Genomic DNA, 19,211 nt, shown 5'->3' on the forward strand with positions numbered 1-19,211 from the left:
TTGAGATGGAGTCTTGATCTGTCGCCCAGGCTGGAGTGCAGTGGCATGATCTCTGCTCACTGCAAGCTCCCCCTCCTGGGTTCACGCCATTCTCCTGCCTCAGCCTCCCAAGTAACTGGGACTACAGGCGCCCGCCACCACGCCCGGCTAATTTTTTGTATTTTTAGTAGAGATGGGGTTTCACCGTGTTAGCCAAGATGGTCTCGATCTCCTGACCTCGTGATCCACCCGCCTTGGCCTCCCAAAGTGCTGAGATTACAGGCGTGAGCCACCACGCCCGGCCTGTTGCCCCTTACTTTCAAAGCCCTTTTGGTCTTTATGTCTGCAAGGGCTTAAAGTTCATTTCAAGTCTTGCCTTTAAATATGGCTCCTATTTGATTTGTTAACCCAAGTAATGGCTTTGTCTGTTCTCTTGGCCCTGTAACTCTCTTTAACTTGGAAACTTCAGTTACTACTTTAATCAGCATTTTCTCTCTCCTAGTGACTTTAACCCTCAGTTAAGAGAGATGGACTTATTTTGCTCCTCTTGGAAAGAAGAATCACTTCCTTATTGGGGTTCAACCTAAAAATGGATTTCCACATTGCTTAGGGCAATAGTTCTTTTAGTGTAACATCGGCAATTCCCTCTCCAATCCTCTGCCCCACTCCCACACACACATTTTAAGAAAAACTTCTCAAGACTCTGACTCTGTAACTGAGAGCAGGGGCAATGAACACAACTGAATGGATCAGGGAGGGATAACTACAGCTTAATTTAAGAAGAGGCTTTTTTTTAGATGGAGTCTCCCTCTGTCACCCAGGCTGGAGTGCAGTGGCATGATCTCAGCTCACTGCAACCTCTGCCTCCCAGCTTCAAGCGATGCTCCCGTTTCCGCCTCCCAAGTAGCTATGATTATAGGCACCACCACGCCTGGCTAATTTTTGTATTTTTAGTAAAGACAGGGTTTTACCATGTTGGCAATAGCTGGTCTCGAACTCCTGACCTTAAGTGATCTGCCCACCTCGGACTCCCAAAGCGCTGGGATTACAGGTGTGAGCCACCATGACTGGCCTAAGCTGAGTCTTAAATAAAGAAGGATTTGACCAGTTACAGGAGAGGAGAAAGACATTCCAAGAAGAAGCAAAAACATATGCAAAAGTTATTAGGTATGAAAGGAACTGAGAGTAGCTGAGACTGACTGGTGAGTAAATGGGTGTGAGGAGAGGAAAGATGAGAAAAGTATAATATAGTCATGTGTTGCTTAGCAATGAGGATGCATTCTGAGAAATGCATTGTTATGTGATGTTGTTGTGCAAATATCCTAGAGCATACTTCTACAAATCTAGATGGTAGAGCCTACTGTACATGTAGGCTATATAGAATAGCCTATGACTACAGCATGCTACTGTACTGAATACCATAGGCAATTGTAACACAATGGTAAGTGTACATCTCAACCTATCTAAATATAGAAAAGGTATAGTAAAAGCATGGTATAATAATGTTATGGGACCATCATATATTACACATATACAAAATATACATATCTGCATATCATTGTACAGCAAATGGCTGTATATAGTTATGACTTTGGAGCAGTACACACCCAAGTGCAAATCCCAGTTTGTGTAGAGATATTTTAAGTTCTGAGTCTTAGTTTCCCAATTTGCAAACAGTATCTTTAAAAACAAGGAATAAATGAGATCATGTATATAAAATATGAAACATAATGATGGCATGCGATGTGTGCTTAGCATATAGTAATTTATTAATATGAATATATATATTTTTAAATTGAGACAGGATCTCACCCTGTCATCCAGGCTGGAGTGAAGTGATGCAACCATTGCTCACTGCAGCCTCAAACTCCTGGGCTCAAGCGATCCTCCTGCCTCAGCCTCCTAAGCAGCTGTGACCACAAGCAGGCACCACCATGCCTGGCTAATTTTAAAAAAGTTTTTTTTGTAGAGACAGGGTCTTACTATTTGCCCAGGCTAGTCTCAAACTCCTGGCCTCAAGCAACCCTCCCAACTCCCAAAACATTGGAATTACAGATATAAGCCACCATGCTGGGCTAATATGAATATAAGACTGAACGGTTAGGCACGGGTGATTTATAAACAGTTTTGAACACAGAATTAACTAGGTCTTGAAAGCCATTTGGAACCACTGAAGGATTTTCAGCTGGGGAATAGATTGATCAGGTTTATTTTCATTAGGGAAGACATTCAACTACAAGGCAGTGAGCTAAACACTATGGGAAAGATGTTTGAATCAAAATGCTATTTTTTTTTTTTTTTTAGATGGAGTCTCACTCTGTCACCCAGGCTGGAGTACAGTGGCACGATCTCGGCTCACTGCAACCTCTGCCTCCCAGGTTCAAGAGACTCTCCTGCCTCAGCCTCCTGAGTAGCTGGGACTACAGGTGCATGCCACCATGCCCGGCTACTTTTTGTATTTTTAGTAGAGACGGGGTTTCACCATGTTGGCCAGGCTGGTCTCCAACTCCTGACCTAGGGTGATCCACCCACCTTGGCCTCCCAAATTGCTGGGATTACAGGCGTAAGCCACCACACCCGGCCTCAAAATGCTATCTTAAACTCCCGGTGTATAATTTGTTGCCATCAATGCTGAAAATCTAGTGTAGGTCTGGTGCTAACTTCAAAACAGGAAACTATTCATTTCTTTCCACTTTTTTACAAAGTGGGTGGAATCTGGTGTTGGGTCAAAAAACAGTGTAGTGGAAAATCTAACCAGAACCAAGTGGCAGATCTCTCTTCCAGCCCTGAGGGCAAAGTGCTTCATTTTCCTCTTAGAGGTGTTAATAAAATAATACACGCTAAAGGTCACAAAACCTTGTGAAATAATCACAGTTTAGTCATTCCCCCGATGCAGATGTGTACCACTTATTTTCTAAACTGACATAAACAGCTATTAGAAAAGAAACAGCTTGAAAGAAAAACACCACCAAAGTCCAGATGAGCCTTCCTGACATCTGCAGCATAGAGATGCTCAGTGACTCGAAACTAATGAAAATGAAGTACAGTATTCTAACACAACACTTGCTGTGACAGTAACTTACTTAAAATTTCCATTGACTAAGATAGTTGAAGGTCAGTGTCAGAATCCACTCCAGACAGCAATACATCTAAATACAAAAAGTTTGTGTGTGTCTGTGTTTTCCCACTATACTACTGTGAAGGAAATATTTCCATGCAAATGCTGTCCTCATGTGGTCGGAACCAGTTACTTCAAAGAAGATATTCCAGTGGAATATAAAATAATTTGTGTTACTATGGAAAGAGATAATGTAAGTTAAATTATCATATTTTAATGGGTAAAAAAAAAGGGGGTTCATCTCCAAAATGCTTTTTCCTTGGCAATCCCCAGAACTTTCTCTCTTTCTCTTGTGGCTTTCCCATTAAAATCAATTTTGCTGATTATATTCCTGTTGAAAATTATGAAAGTAAAACATGATCACTGCAACCAGTGAGACTTGTTTGTTCTTTCATTTTCACTGCCTGACACACTTATCAAATAAATGTTTTAAAATTTATTCATCGATTCATTGATTGACACTTGGCATTTCCAATTCTGTGGCATTGTCAATGATACTGCAATAAACATTTTTCTATGTCTCTGTGTATACACGGTTGTAGATGCGTAAGAAATCCTCTTGTGTTCACACCTAGAAAATTCAGGGTGGAAGGGTATTACGTCTTCAGCCTTACTAGAATGTGAGATTCTTCCCCAAAATGGTTGTACCAAATTACATTTCCATCAGCTGAGTACACTCACTCAACTTCTTCACTCACATTCATCATGTTTTTTAACTTGTGTCAATCTGCGAGATGAGAAAACGATGTCTCAGTGTTGTTTTATGCATTTCCCTGATTACTTGTGAGGGGTTAAGCAGTTTTTCATGTTTCGTCTTCTCTATCAATTTCCTGTTTATGTCTTTTGTCATTTTAACTGGGTTATTTGCCATTTTCTTACCGATTTATAAAAGTTTTTAATATATTGTAGACACTAATCACTAGTTATATATGCTGCAAATATCTTCTACCACTCTAAGTCTCGTCTTTCACTTTTATTATACTGTCTTTTGATAGGTTAATGTTAATTTCAATGTAGCCAAGATTATCAATCTTTTCTTTTTGGTTGATGTTTTTTGTATTTTGTGAGATCTCTCCCTACTCCAAGATAAGTAAGTTATATTCTAAACAATTTAGTTTTGCATTTCATACTATGTCTTTAATCCACTTTGAGTTTTTTTGTATGATACAAGGGATCAAATTTTATTTTATTTATTTATTTACTTATTTTGAGATGGAGTTTCACTCTTGTCAGCTAGGCTGGAGTGCAGTGGCGCGATCTTGGCTCTCTACAACCTCTGCCTCCCGGGTTCAAGCGATTCTCCTGTCTCAGCCTCCAGAGTAGCTGGGATTACAGGTGCCCGCCACCACGCCCAGATAATTTTTGTATTTCTAGTAGAGACGAGGTTTCACCGTGTTAGCCAGGCTGGTCTCAAACTCCTGACCTCAGGTGATCCACCCACCTCGGCCTCCCAAAAATGCTGGGATTACAGGCGTGAGCCACCACGCTCGGCCTCATTTTATTTTTTAACAATTGTTCCTTCTTTTACGGTAAATGAACTTCGCGTTATATCTAAGCAATCTTTGCCTAACAGGCATTCACAAAGGCATTCTATTTTTTCTCCTAAAGCATCACAGTTTTAGCTTTCATATGAATGTGTATAATTGAATAAAAAAAGTAATTTTTGTGTATGACAAAAGTTAGGGTCGAGGTTCATTTTTTTCCCCATGTGAATATTCAGTTCCTCCAGCACCATTTACAGGCATACCTCAGAGACACTGAGGGTTCAGATCCAGACCACCACAATAAAGTGAATGTTGCAATAAAGCAAGCCATACTATTTTTTTGGTTTCCCAGTGCATATCTAAAATTTATGTTTATACTATACTGCGGTCTATTTAGTGTGCAATAGCATTAAGTCTTAAAAACCAATGTACATACCTTAATTTAAAAATGCATTATGCCAGGCGCAGTGGCTCACATCTGTATTCCCAGCACTTTGGGAGGCCGAGGCCAGTAGATCGCTTAAGTCCAAGAGTTTAAGACCAGCCTGGGCGACATGGTGAGACCTTGTCTCTTCAAAAAACAAAAAAATTAGCCAGGTGTGGTGGCTCACGCCTGTGGTCCAAGCTACTCAGGAGGCTGAGGTGGGAGGATCACTTGAGCCTGGGAGGCAGAGGTTGCAGTGAGCCAAAATCACACCACTGTACTCCAGCCTGGGTGACAGAGCGAGGCCCTGCCTCAAAAATAAAAACCAAAAATCAAAAAAACTTCTTTATTGCTAAAAAAAAATACAGTCATTATCTTTTGCTGGTGGAGAGTCTTGTCTTTTTTTTTTTTAGATGGAGTCTCACTTCTTTGCCCAGGCTGGAGTGCAATGGCACAATGTTAGCTCACTGCAACCTCCACCTCCTGGGTTCAAGCAGTTCTCCTGCCTCACCCTCCCCAGTAGGTGGGATTACAGGCATGTGCCACCACGCCCGGCTAATTTTGGTATTTTTAGTAGAGATGGGGTTTTGCCCTGCTGGCCAGGCTGGTCTCGAACTCCTGACCTCAAGTGATCCACTCGCCTTGGCCTCCCAAAGTGCTGGGATTACAGGGATAAGCCACTGCGCCCAGCTGAGAGTTGTCTTAATGTTGATGGTGCTGATTGACCAGGGTAGTGGTTGCTGAAGGCTGGGGGTGCTATGGCAGTTTCTTAAGACAGCAATGAAGTTTACATCAATTGACTCTTCTGTCACAAATGGTTTCATTGTAGCATGTGATGCTATTTGATAGCATTTTACTCACAGTAGAACTTCTTTCAAAGTTAGAGTCAGTCCTCTCACAAACCCTGCTGCCCACTGCTTTACCAATTAAGTCTATATAATATTCTAAATTCTTCATTGCGATTCAATGTTTTCAACAATGTTCACAGCAACTTCACCAGGAAGAGTCCACCTCAAGAAATCACTTTCTTTGCTGATCCATGAGAAGCAACCCCACATCCACTCAAGTTTGATCATGAAATTGCAGCAATTCAGTCATATCTTCAGGATCCTCTTCTAATTCTAGTTCTCTTGCTATTTCTACCACATCTGCAATGACTTCCTCCACTGAAGTCTTAACCCCTCAAAGTCATCCATGAGGGTTGGGATCTAATTCTTCCAAATTCCTATTAATGTTGATATTTTGACCTCCTCTAGTGAATCACAAATATTCTTTTTAAAAAAAATTTTTTTTTTTGAGACGCAGTTTCGCTCTTGTTGCTCAGGCTGGAGTGCAATGGCGTGATCTCGGCTCACTGCAACCTCCACCTCCTGGGTTCAAGTGATTCTCTTGCCTCAGCCTCCCGAGTAGCTGGGATTACAGGCATGCGCCACCACTCCGGCTAATTTTGTATTTTTAGTAGAGACGGGGTTTCTCCATGTTAGTCAGGCTGGTCTTGAACTCCCAACCTCAGGTGATCCACCCGCCTCAGCCTCCCAAAGTGCTGGTATTACAGGCGTGAGCCACTGCACCTGGCTAAAATTTTTTTATTTTTGTTTTTGTAGCGATGGGGTCCCACTATGTTGCCCAGGTTGGTCTTGAACTACTGGGCTCAAGTGGTCCTTCCGCCTCAGCCTCCCAAAGTGCTGGGATTACAGGTGTGAGCCACTGTGTCTGGTGCACAAATGTTCCAAATGGTATCTAGAATGGGAAATTCTTTCCAGAAGGTGTTTTATTTACTCTGCCCAGATTCATTGAGGAATCACTATCTATAGCAGCTATAACCTTACTAAATGTAATTTTTTCACAAAACGTAATTCTTAAGTAATAAGACTTGGAAATTACTCCTTGATCCATGGGCTGCAAAATGAATGTTGTGTTAACATAAAAACATTTTAATCAACTTGTATATCTTCATCAGAGCTCTGGGGCAACTAGGTGCATTGTCAATGCACAGTAATATTTTAAAGAAATATTTTTTTCTGAGCAGTACATCTCAACAATGAGCTTAAAATGTTCAGTAAACCATGCTGCAAACAGATGTGCTGTCATCCAGGCACAGACAGAGTAGATTCACATAATTCTTAAAGGCTCTAAGATTCTCAGAATGGTAAATGAGCATTGGCTTCATCTTAAAGTCACCAGCTGCATTAGCCCCTACCAAGAGAGTCAGCCTGTCCTTTGAAGCCAAGCATTGATATCTCTCTGGCTGTGAAAGTCCTAGATGGCATCTTTTCCAAATATCAGGCTGTCTTGTCTCCTTCATCAATGATCTTAGCTAGATCTTCTGGATAACTTGCTGTAACTTCCATCAGCACTTTCTGCTTCACTTTGCATTTTTATGGTGTGGAGATGGCTTCTTTTCTTAAATCTTATGAACCAACCTCTACTAGCTTCAAACTTTTCTTCTGCAGCTTCCTTACTACTCTCAGCTTTCACAGAATTGAAGAGCATTAGGGCCTTATTACATATTAGGCTTTGGCTTAAGGGAATGTTGCGGAGAGTTTGATATTCAATCCAGACCACTCCAACTTTCTCCATATCAGCAATAAGTCTGTTTCACTTTCTTATCATTCATGTGTTTACTAGAGTAGCACTTTTAACTTCCTTCAAGAACTTTCACCAGCCTCTGCAACATAGTGGGACCCAATCTCTGCAAAAAATTTAAAAATTAGCCAGGCATGGTAGGGTGCACCTGTGGTCCCAGTTTCTTAGGAGGCGGAGGTAGGAGGATGGCTTGAGCCTGGGAGGTCGAGGCTGTAGTGAGCCATGATCATGCCATTGTATTCTACCCTGAGTGACAGAGTGAGACCCTGTCTGAAAAAAAAAAGCAAAAATTTTAAAAGAAAGAAAGAAAAAAAAGAACTTTTCCTTTGCATTCACAACTTGGCTGTTTAGCACAAGAGACATAGCTTGTGGCCTGTTTCAGCTTTTGACATGCCTTCCTCACTAAGCTTAATCATTCCTTGCTTTTGATTTAAAGTGAGAGACATCTGACCCAGCTTGGTGGCTCACACCTGTAATGCCAGCGCTTTGGGAGATTGAGGCAGGAGAATCACTTGAGGCCAGGAGTTCAGGCTGAAGTGAACTATGATTATGCCACTGTTACTCCACCCTGGGCAACAGAGTGAGACCCTATTTCAAAAAATATATCTAAAGTAAGAGATGTGCAACTCTTCCTTTCACTTGAACATGTAGAGGTCATTACAGGGTTATTAGCTTCCTTTCAATATTGTCTTGTCTCAGGGAATAGGGAGGCCCAAGGAGATGAACAGAGACAAGGAAATGGCAGTAGGTGCAGCAGTCAATGGAGCAGTCCGAAGACACACAACTTTTGCTGATTAAGTTCGCTGTCTTATATGGGTGCAATTCATGACACCCCAAAACAATTATAATAGCAACGTCAAGGATCCCTAATCACAGATCACTATAACAGATATAATACCAAAAAGTTTGAAATATAGAATTACAAAAATGTGACACAGAGACACAAAGTGAGCACATGATGTTGGGAAAATGGTACCAATGGACTTGCTCAACACAGAGTTGCCATGAACCGTCAACTTGCAGAAAAAACAAACAAATGAAAACAAACAAACAAAAGAAACAGGCCAGATGCAGTGGTTCACGCCTGTATTCACAGCACTTTGGGAGGCCAGGGTGGGAGGATTGCTTGAGCCCAGGAGTTCAAGACCACCCTGGTCATCATGGTGAAACCCCATCTCTACAAAAAATACAAAAATTAGGTGGATGTGGTGGCATGAACTTCAGCTACTCGGGAAATTGAAGTAGGAGGATCACCTGAGCCTTCGGGAGGTTGACTCTGCAGTGAGCCGTGACTGCGCCACTGCACTCCAGCCTGGGCGACAAAGTGAGACCCTGTCTCAAACACCCCCACCAAAAAAAAAAAAAAAAAAACCTACAACAACAACAAAAATACAATATCGCAATAAAGCGAAACACAGTAAAACAAGGCATGCCTGTATTACATAGATCTTCATTTTCTATATTGGATTCTATTTTCACTTTTGTCAAAAACCAAATAACCAACAGTCTGCATCTGTTTTTGCATACTCTGTTCTGTTCCTTTGGTCTACTTTTCTGCCCTTATGACACTATTTCATTACCTTAATTACAGTAGCTTTACAAAGTCTCAAAATCCGGCAGTGTAATTCCTCTATTATTTTTCGAGATTATTTTAGCTATTAAAATTCCTTTGCATGTCTGTGTAAATTTTAGAATCGCGCTACTCAATTGTTACAAAAAGTATGCTGGGAGTTTTACTAACAGTGTGTTGAATCTATGAACAATTTGGGGAGAATTGATATGTTTATAATATTTAATCTTCAAAACCATTAAGATGATTTGTCTGTTCAAAGACAAACCATTAAGACAGTGTGTCTCACCAGGCTTGAAATTTCTCCTATAAAGAAGAAATATTTTATCTTCTTTATCTCAGCAATAGTTTAAAATTCTTGTACATCTTCTAGGAAATTCATTATTAGGTACTTGGGGTTTATACAATGGTAAACAGTGTGATTTTTAATATTATTTTCCAAATTTTTAGAATTACTATGTAGAAATAAAAATATAGATTGATCTTATTTTATAATCTTGCTAAATTAACTTATTCATACTGAGTTATTTATCTTTATTATTTTTTTTTTGAGACAGAGTCTCTCTCTGTCACCAGACTGGAGTGCAGTGGCACGATCTTGGCTCACTGCAACCTCCACCTCCCGGGTTCAAGCGATTCTCCTGCCTCAGCCTCCCAAGTAGGTGGGATTACAGACATGCGCCCCCCATGCCCAGCTAATTTTTATGTTTTTAGTAGAGACAGGGTTTCACCATGTTGGCCAGGATGGTCTTGATCTCCCGACCTCAAGATCCTCCCACCTCGGTCCCTCAAAGTGCTGGGATTACAGGCGAGAGTCACTGCGCCCGGCCTATATACCTTTATTATCTTTTAATTTTCTATGTAAATAATCATGTCATCTGCAAATACAGATGCTGTACTTGTGCCTTTTCAATCCTGTGCCTTTTGTTGCTTTTTAAAATCTTAATTCAATGGCTAAGACCTTCATTATAATGTTGAATAAAACTGGGTGAACGTGGACATCATCTTGTTCTAGGCTTTTTAGGGGCAAAGGTTTTAATATTTCACTATTATGATATTAGATAAAGATTTTTAAAGATATCTTTTATCAGACTGAAAATTTCCCCTCTATTTCTAGTTGGCTGAGTTTTAAAAAATCGTGAATAGACGTTGAATTTCATCACCTTTCCTGCATTTATTAAGATGCTTATATTTATATTTTTCTCCTTTATTCTGATAACAGTGAATGATATAGATTTACTCCAGATGTTAAATCAAGCCTATATTCCTGGAATAAACCTTACTTGGTCATGATATACTATCCTTTTCGTATTTTATTGGATTTCTGTTTTTTTAGGTTTTTAAGACAGAGTCTTGATCTGTCACCCAGGCTGGAGTGCAAGGGCATCATCTTGGCTCACTGCAACCTTTGCCTCCTAGGTTCAAGCAATTCTTGTGTTTCTGCCTCCCGAGTAGCTGGGATTACAGGTGCAAGCCACCACGCCCAGCTAATTTTTGTATTTTTAGTAGAGATGGATTTTCACCACGTTGGCCAGGCTGGTCTCAAACTCCTGACCTCAAGTGATCCACCCGCCTTGGCTTCCCAATATGCTGGGATTACAGGCATGAGCCACCGTGCCCAGCCAGGACTTCCTTTTTTCTTTTGGGACTTTTATACCTAAGTTCATAAGCGATATTTATCTGTAATTTTATTTTCTTGTAATATACTTTTAAGGTTGAGATATCAGAGTTATGCTAGGTTCACAAAACAAGTTGGTAGATGGTTTCTCACTGTTTATTCTCTAAAGACTTTGTGTAAGATTGGTATCATTTCTTCCTTAAACGTATGGTAGAATTTACCAACGCAGCCATCTAGACCTAAAGTTTGCTCTGGAGAAAGCTTTTGATTACCAATTGCATTTCTTTAAAAGATATAGGACTATTCATATTTTCTATTTTGTCAGTTTTAGTAACTTGTGTTTTACAAAAATTTTCTGTCTTCTAAATTTTCCAATTTATGGGCCTAAAGTTTTTCATACTAACCTATTATTATTATTATTATTATTGAGAAAGGGTCTTGCTCTGTCACCCAGGCTGGAGTGCAGTGGCACTATTGTAGCTCCCTGCAGCCTCCAACTCCTGGGCTCAAGCAATCCTCCCGACTCAACTTCCCAAGTAGCTGGGACAACAGGTGTGTGCCACCACGCCTGGCTAATTTTTTTAATTAATTTTTTTGTAGAGATAGGGCCTCCCTGTGATGCCCAGGATGGTCTCAAACTCCTGAGCTCAAGTGATCCTCTTGCCTCAGCCTCTCAAAGTACTGGGATTACAGGTGTGAGCCACCATTCCTGGCACATCATATTATCTTTTTAATGCCTGTAGGATCTGTAACAATTTCCCTTTTTCATTTCTGATATTGATAATTTCGCTCCTCTATTTTATTCTTGATTATATTGCTAAAGGTTAATTTATTAATCTTTTCAAAAAACCAACTTTTGGTTTTGTTCATTTTGTCTATTATTTGTTTTCTATTCTGTTGCCCTTATATTTATTATTTACTTGTCTACTTTCTTAGGGTTTCATTTGCTCTTCTTTTGCTCACTTCTTGAGATGGACATTTACTAAATTGATTTTAACCTTTCTTCTAATATATGCATCCAAGGTATACAAATTATACTACAAAATAAAATATGGTAAAGCTATAGATTTTGCTCAATCATTGCTCTAGCTGCATCCACAAATACTAGTAAGTTTCTGGGTTGGTTGGTTTGGTTTTTGATGTTTTGAGACAGGGTCTGGCTCTGTTACCCAGGCTGGAGTGCAATGGCATGATCTTGGCTCACTGCAACCTTCAACTCCCAGAATAAAATCATCCTGCCACCTCAGCCTTCCAAGTAGCTGAGATTACAGTCTCATGCCATCACGCCCAACTAATTTTTGTATTTTTGGTAGAGACGGGATGTCACTGTGTGGCCCAGGCTGGTCTTGAACTGCTGGGCCCAAGTGATCTGCCCGCCTCAGTTTCCCAAAGTGCTAGGATTACAGGCATGAGCCACTGCACCCAGTCATATTGGTAAGTTATCATTATCATTACCATCAGTATACAATATTTTCTAAATTCCCTGGTGATTTCTTCTTTGACCTATGCTCTTTCAGGATTTTGTTGCTTAATTCCCAAATGGTTGATTTTTCTAGATATTCTTTGTTTTTCATTTCTAAATTCCATTATTGTAAGAGAACGAATTCTGTATCATTTTAATCCTTTGGTTGTTTTGAGACTCACATTATGACCAAGCATATGGTCTATTTTGGTGAATGATCCACGTGTACTTGAAAAATTCATTCTGCATTTGTTGGGTGTACTGTTTTAGAAATATCAATTATGTCAAGTTTGAAAATAGTGTTCAAATATTGTATGTTTTTATATATGTTCTATCAAATACTGACAGAAATGTATTAAGATCTCCAACTATAATTATAGATTTCTCTATCCTTTCAGTTCTGCCAATTTTTGCTTCATATGAGGTTTTGTTTTTAAATAGATCCATGTTTAGGACTGTTACGTTTTCCTGATTAGACTATTGTTTAATTATTAAGAAATTACCTTCTTTACTTCTGATAATACTCTTCGTCTAGAAGGCTGCTTTTTCCTCAATATAGTAATACTGTATTTCTCATGATTAGTGTTTCCTTATTTTTCCATTCTTTTACTTTAAGCCTATTCTTATTTTTAAAGTGTATTCTTTTGAACAGTTGGTAGTTGAAACTTGTTTTCTCTTTTTTCTTTTTGTTTCTTTATTTTTTGAGACAGGGTCTTCCTCTGTCACCCAGGCTGGTGTGCAATGGCACCACTGTAGCTCACTGCAGCCTCGAACTCCTGGGCCCAAGCAGTCCTCTCACGTCAGCTTCCCAATTGGCTAGAACTGCAGGGGCACACCACCATGCCTGGCTGATTTTTATTGTTTAAGCCAGGCTGATCTCAAGCAATCCTCTTGCCTCAGCCTCCCAAAGTTCTAGGATTACAGGCATACCTGGCCAGAGGCTTGTTTTCTTAATCCAGACTGACAGTATATGATTTTTGTTTGATATTTAGTCTATGTACATTTTAATAAACATTTTATTGTGGAATAACATTGTATGTACAGAAAAGATGCAAAAATACTACAGAGAGGTCCTGAATACCCCTCACCCATTCTCTACAAATGTTAATATCTTATATAACCATAGTACATTCATCAACACTAAAAAACCAAAACTAGCACATTACAATCAAATAAATTCCAGACTTTATTTGGGTGTCACCAGTTTTTCCATTAATGTCCTTTTTCTGTTCCAGAATCCTATTCAGGATTCCATATTGCATTTATTTTTTATTCCACCGATTTTATTATTATTCTACCATTTACTTTTAATGCAATTACTGATACGGATAGGTTTAAGTCTGTCAGCATGCTATTTGTTTTCTACTTGTCCCATCTTATCTTGTTCCTCCTTTCCTGACATCTTTTGGTTAATCAAGTATTTTTTAGTATTCTGTTTTATCTAGAGACTTGCCTGTACTACTATATCTTCTTGGCCCTCATTGACAACTTCTCCCTGGTGGCCCCCACTGAGCATCCAGACACCAAAGACAAAGATATTTTTTAAATGTTGCTCTGCTCCCCACACAGGGCTCAATACTCAAGTTTCAAGGCTGCCTCTCCCCACCGAAGACTGGCTTGCCGGCGGCAGTGGAAGGAAGGGGAACCGAAGACAGGACGACATGGCTGGCCAGGCCAGCTCTGGCTGTAACTGTCATGTGACAGACCAAGCAATATCAAAGAACTAGAGTTCTCAGAGCAAGAAATGTCACTGGAGCAAGAACTAGCAGAGGGAGTCACAGATAGGGAACACCCAATAGTGAGTTGTGAAACTTTTTTCAGTTTCTACACTATCAATAATAATTTTTAAAAATCCACTATACTAAATTATCTTTCCGGTTCTTTTAAATTAAAATATTATATAATCATTGTCATATAATGAGGTGATCAAAGAATATGCAGCCAAAAATGTTGGGGGAGGCCAAGTGCAGTGGCTCATGCCTGTAATCTCAGCATTTTGAGAGTCCAAGTTGGGAGGATCACTTGGCCCAGGAGTTTGAGACTAGCCTGGGCAACGTGGTGAGGCCCCATCTCTTAAAAAAAACAAAATGTTGGGAGAAAGTACTACAGAGAGATATCAGGCAGTTAATGTTATTCTGGATTTTATAACATTTGTGACATCCATAATGTATCACCATTTCTATTGTCATTCCAAATCAATATTCACTTTCATTTTGTATTTGTAATTTTTAATTATTCTTCTTAAAGACACCCCTTCCCAAATTGTGTGAACGTCAGCCTAGATCGACCTTTGCTCTATGTCTGCTTTTGTTTCTACCATTCTAATTTATAAAATTAAACATGCATATAGGTACAGTACTTACACATATTTTCACATTCTCTTTCTCTCTCTCCCACACACACACAAACACACACACACACAAAGAAAGAGAGATTTATTTTGTAGTCTGCTTTTTGTTCTAACTCTTGTTATATGAGCTTTTTTTTCATTTTCTCCAGTGACCTTGGGGTGTACATATTATTTTGGATTCTACTAATGATTACCTTTTATATTCTTAAAAAATATATCCTTAAACCTCTATTTTTTTAATTAGCCAAGATCCAATAAAGCAGTTTATTTTGGCTTTCCTTATGTAAGAGCATGATAAAAATTCAGCCATTTTTCTGCCTTATATTGTACATCTCTTGGCCCTGGTTCACATCCTCTGGACCCAGTTTTACTGTAACCACTGCTATGGCAACGAGCTTTACACAGGTGAAACTGACAGCACTTCACTTCAGCTGCATCAATTTTTTTCTGCCTCAGGGCGTCTCTAATATCGTGCCATTGCCTAGAACACCTGAGGGAACCCTCCATTCAGTTACACGTGCATGACAGCAACATCCCATGCGTCAGCCATGCATGAAGGGGGTTGGAAGTCAATGAACACGCCCACACCTGTTCTGTCACAAGAATGGAGCAGGGTTGTGGGGGCAGGGGGTAGGGGTGAAGGGCAAGGGAGGAGTGAGAAATGTGCTGAGCAGTCCGCCAGTCCCTGCTATGAGGACTCAACAATCTTAGCCTTCCTTATGATCATCAACCTTTAATGAAAAAGCACCAGTCCTGTGAGGGAAATCACGCTCCACAGAGTGGAAGCAAAGAGACCAATGAAAGCAAACGATCCTCCACTGTTCATGCAAAACAATTAAGAACTTTCCAAAAACTTTTCTGTGTTCAACTAGATTCCAGACGGCTACTGTGTGCAGAGTGAACTTCCAGAGTTGTGAAGTCCTGACCCACGTGGCCCTGCCGCCAACTTCAATCCACACAGCCCTCCATTTTGCTAACTGTCCTCCAGTCACACAGGCCTCCTGTCAGTTCCCAAATAGGTGGACCTCCTTCCTAACACAAGCCATTGCACATGCTGCTCCTTCAACCTGGAGCGCTCATCCTTGCCTTCCCTTGCCAAATCCCCTTCCCATAAAATGATTATACAACTAATTCCTTTACATCTTTATGTTTTTGCTTAAATATCACTTCCTCACAGAGGCCTTTCCTAACAACCCTATTTAAAGTTAAATACTACCCAAGTATTCTCTACCTTAGTCTCTCATTTCTTTGACTTTGAGTGTTGCTGAGGCTAGGTTACTTAAGCACTTCGCCTCGGTTTTATCATCTGTAAAATGGGAATAAAGGATACCTACCTCATAAGGTTGAAAAGAAGATTAAATGCATAGCACTTAGAATTCAAGCACACAACAGTACTCAGTAGATGCTACCATTTACCACATAGTAAAATTCTTTTATATTTTTATTTATTTAAAAAACCCTGGCCAGCCATGGTGGCTCACACCTGTAATCCCAGCACTTTGAAAGGCTGAGGTGGGCGGATCACTTGGGGCCAGGAGTTTGAGACCAGCCTGGCCAACATGGCGAAACCCCATCTCTACTAAAAATACAAAAATTAGCTGGGCATGGTGCTGTGTGCCTGTAGTCCCAGCTATTCAGGAGGCTGAGGCACGAGAATCACTTGAACCCGGGAGGCCAAGGTTGCAGTGAGCCAAGATCATACCACTGCACTCCAGCCTGGGCGACAGAGCGAGACTCCGTCTCAAAAATAAATAAATAAATAACCCTGCTCCCACACAGAATAAAGGCCTCATTAGGGTAGTAACTCTTCTTTGTTCACAGTGCTAGGTTCACATATATTTGTTGAGAATAAACAAAGAAAATATTTTCTGAATACAAATAAAAAATTACTACATTATTAGTATCTTAGGGCAGTGTGGTGGCCATGATAATGCTCTACTCAGATCTTCAGCTGTGGGGACCACAGTTGACTGACAGCTCAAGCTGCTACCCTCTGGATCAACCACCACATTTGCACCAAGGCCATGCTTTCTGAGGGTCCCAGTCAATGAATGAGGATGGCAAAGGTACTAGTACAGGCCCATTCTGACAAACTGCAGGACTCTTTGCAAAGCCAACCCTTTCTTGGAATTGCACTGTACCCAGAAACTTCTTACCCAATCCACATTCCTTCCTTTTCTCCTCCTGTGTCAGACCTGCACTGCTGTCTGCAAGTTCTCCCTCCCTGCTCTTGCTCTCTCCATAGTAAATCTCTTGCACATCCAATGTATGGTGTAATGTATCTGTGTCTGCTTCTATGTAGACCCAAACGAACACAATCCGGATCTTCAGAAGCAAATCCTGAGGTGATAATTCATAAGCAAATGATTTGTTAAGATAATACTCCCAGGGGACAGGACAGGAAAGGGGAACAAGCCAAACAATGGTAGAATTTCAGGCAAATTCCTTGACTAACCCTGCAGGGAAGCTTGGCATGCCCGGGCAAAAACTGACCCACTATTGCATCTCTCACCTTGAATTATGCTCATTATGTGGTCCAACTGAGCCCACCAAACAGGATTTTACAATATACGCTAGATAATGATATATACAGTACCTGCAATATAATAAAATAGTGCTACATATATATTTCAATAATATTATACCTTTGCCTGGCAGATAGTAAGCACTCAATATATTGAACAAACAGTACAATATCAACAATATAAAATGCTTGAAAATTGCCACTGTGCTATAAAAATACAGCCTCCCTACACAGCTTTCATGAAAATTACTTTTTCCAAGAAAATTTAAGCTCTAGAGTATAAAGGGCCGTCCTTTTCCTTTTTTTTTTTTTTTTTTGAGATAGAGTCACACTCTGTCACCCAGGCTAGAGTGCAGTAGCACGATCTCTGCTCACTGAAACCTCCACCTCCCACGTTCCAGCGCTTCTCCTGCCTCAGCCTTCTGGGTAGCTAGGATTACAGGTGCGGCCAACACACCCAGCTAATTTTTTGTATTTTTAGTAGAGATGGGGTTACACCATCTTGGTCAGGCTGGTCTCAAACCCCTGGCCTCAAGTGATCCACCCACCTTGGCCTCCCAAAGTGCTGGGATTACAGGTGTGAGTCACTGTGCCCGGCCATTTTTTTCATTTTTATTCTTCTCAGTTCCATTCCTCTCACAATGCAGGAGTCTCATTCTTTTTATTCAACTTTGCCACTCAAACATCAGTTCCCTTTAAATAAATATAATTATTTCAATCCACTTAAACTACAAATGAGAGAAAGGGAGAGATGGCTGGGGCCCAAATGCTGAACCAGGCAAACCTGCAATCCAACATCCTAATGTGGCCGACCAGTAAGCATGGAGCAAATAGCTTCCTTCTGCCTGGACAATAGGATAAGAACTAGAAGAAAAGCAGATTAAACTGCATCCTTAGTCCTTTCCTCCCAGATCTTACCATTCCAACGGTAAACTGAACTCAAGTAAGGCCACACTAAGGAAAAAAAAAGAGGAATGAAGATGTGAATGCCTAGAACTGATCTAAACCATCCATCCTAGATTCTCCCATGCAAGTTATTTCCTAACAGAGAGGCAGTCCTTCGTCCATCTTACTTCACCAGCTAGCATGAGGAAAAACAGGTGCTCAGTAAATATAAGTGAAAAGGTTACATGTTCCTGGATGTCTGCCCTCTGGATGTTATTACTCACTTAAAAACAAACAAACAAAAAAAACAAAAAACAAAAAACTCTTTTTATTTATTTATTTTTTTTGAGATGGAGTTTTGCTCTTGTTGCCCAGGCTGGAGTGCAATGGCAGGATCTCGGCTCGCTGAAACCTCCGCCTCCTGGGTTCAAGCGATTCTCCTGACTCAGCCTCCCGAGTAGCTGGGATTACAGGTGCCTGCCACCATGCCTGGCTGATTTTTGTATTTTTAGTAGAGATGGGGTTTCACCATATTGGCCAGGCTGGTCTCAAACTCCTGACCTCAGGTGATCCAGCTGGCTCGGCCTCCCAAAGTAGTGGGATTACAGGCGTGAGCCACCGCACCGGGCCTATGTTTTGTTATTAATGACACTATGGTCCTCGCCCTTATCCAACTGTAAGGAAATAATTTCTGAAACATTGAATAGGCCCATGGTAAAGATTCAAGAGTTAAGACTTAAGAAAAATACAGGCTTTGGGATGACAGCTAGGCTCAAATTCCAAACTTAGCTTTCTCTAGCCATGTGACCTACGGCCAATGAGGCTGTATCCTCATTAATATATAACTAAGTAAAAAATTATTGTAAGGACTAGAAGTAATATAAGAAAAGTGCCAGGCCAGGCACAGTGGCTCCTGCCTGTAATCCCAGCACTTTGGGAGGCCGAGGCAGGACCACTTGAGCCCAGGAGTTCAAGACCAGCCTAGGCAACATAGCAAAACCCTGTCTTACAAAAATAAAAAATTAGCTGAGCTTGGTAGCACATGCCTCTAGTCCCAGCTACTTGGGAAATGGAGGCAGGAGGATCATTTGAGCCAGGAGTTTGAGGATACAGTCAGCTATGATCAAACCACTACACTCCAGTCTGGATGACAGAATGAGACCCTGTCTCTTAAGAAAAGAAAAAAATGTACTTGCCTCTGAGGTCTGAGT

At 40.6% G+C, this 19,211-nt stretch overlaps 1 long non-coding RNA gene across 1 annotated transcript; it reads left to right on the top strand.

Annotated features, from left to right (window-relative positions):
• Window positions 1-1,299: 1,299 nt before the first annotated feature.
• On the top strand, window positions 1,300-15,695 carry LOC129528363 (uncharacterized). Its single transcript, XR_008673624.2, has 3 exons — window positions 1,300-1,420; window positions 13,811-14,039; window positions 15,464-15,695. It is a non-coding gene; the product is annotated as an uncharacterized lncRNA (long non-coding RNA).
• Window positions 15,696-19,211: the final 3,516 nt, after the last annotated feature.

This window comes from Gorilla gorilla, chromosome 17, assembly GCF_029281585.2.
Source record: "Gorilla gorilla gorilla isolate KB3781 chromosome 17, NHGRI_mGorGor1-v2.1_pri, whole genome shotgun sequence".
Classification (NCBI taxonomy): domain Eukaryota; kingdom Metazoa; phylum Chordata; class Mammalia; order Primates; family Hominidae; genus Gorilla; species Gorilla gorilla.